The sequence below is a fragment of the Colobus angolensis genome, unplaced genomic scaffold (assembly GCF_000951035.1).
Source record: "Colobus angolensis palliatus isolate OR3802 unplaced genomic scaffold, Cang.pa_1.0 Scaffold3, whole genome shotgun sequence".
In the NCBI taxonomy this organism is placed as follows: Eukaryota; Metazoa; Chordata; class Mammalia; order Primates; family Cercopithecidae; genus Colobus; species Colobus angolensis.
In genome coordinates, this window is record NW_012116265.1 from 4164195 (window position 1) to 4165554 (window position 1360).

The following is a 1360-nucleotide window of genomic DNA, read 5'->3' on the forward strand; positions in this document are numbered from 1 at the left end:
TTTTTGTATTTTTAGTAGAGACGGTGTTTCACCATGTTAGCCAGGATGGTCTCGATCTCCTGACCTCGTGATCTGCCCGACTCAGCCTCCCAAGGTGCTGGGATTACAGGCGTGAGCCACCATGCCCGGTGACAGTGACTAATCTTATTTACTGAAGGTGCTCATTCAGCACTTCACTGGGGCTCATCCCAAGGCTCAAGAAGGGGCCAGTGGGAGTGAGGGGACTTGAGCTTTCAGCTTCAGTGTTTCATGGTCAGCCCTTTTGTAAGTCACTTCTCAATAAACATTGACTACGTTTGTATTATTTTTATTGAGATTCATCTTTTTAATTTTATAATTTTGGAATTATTAAAGAATGTGTTCTTATGCATGCTAAATATAATCTTAGTTAAATTTGTACAGCAGTCATTCATTCATTATCATCATTTGTTAACCGTCTACTTTGATCGACCAACTTCACGTCAATTGTTGGGAGCCTTCTGTGACATAAAGCAGATAAAACACCTAGCTCATGGTCTGCCATGTAGTAACTACTCAATAAACTTAGCCATTATGACTGTTACAGGAAAAGGGTTCCAGTCCAGACCCCAAGAGAGGGTTCTTGGATCTTGCACAAGAAAGAATTCAGGTTGAGTTCATAGAGTAATGTGAAAGCAACTTTATTAGGAAAGTAAAGAAATAAAAGAATGGCTATTCAATAGACAGAGCAGCCCTGTTGGCTGCTGGTTGCCTATTTTTATATGGTTATTTCTTGATGATATGCTAAACAAGGTGTGGATTATTCATGCCTCCCCTTCTTAGATCATGTAGGGTAACTTCCTGATGTTGCCATGGCATTTGTAAACTGTCATGGCACTGGTGGGAGTATAGTAGTCAATGCCTTAACCGTCTGGGAATGCAGCCCAGTAGGTCTCAGCCTCATTTTACACAGCTCCTATTCAAGATGGAGTTGCCCTGGTTCACACATCTCTGATATGACCACCATCATCTCTCCATCAGCACCTGATCTTGGAGTGGCACTTGGGGATGTAAGATTGAGATATTTGTCTCCGTTGGAGGTGGAAATGGGCCCAGGTTAAGGTTAACATCAGAGACCTCAGTGGGTGTCATGTTTTGTCTCGGGTTCTTTTTTTTTTTTTTTTGAGATGGAGTCTCGCTCTGTCTCCCAGGCTGGAGTGCAGTGGCGCGGTCTCAGCTCATTGCAAGCTCTGCCTCCTGGGTTCAAGCAAGATTCTCCTGCCTCAGCCTCCTCAGTAGTTGGGACTACAGGCACACACCACCAGGCCTGGCTAATTTTTTTTGTATTTTTAGTAGGGACAGGGTTTCACCATGTTAGCCAGGATGGTCTTGATCTCCTGAC

The 1360-nt window shown here is 43.7% G+C and overlaps 1 protein-coding gene across 3 annotated transcripts in view; it reads left to right on the top strand.

Moving 5' to 3' along the window:
* Window positions 1-1360, top strand: part of FOXN3 (forkhead box N3) — a 472003-nt gene that overhangs the window by 188600 nt on the left and 282043 nt on the right. The window lies entirely within an intron of this gene.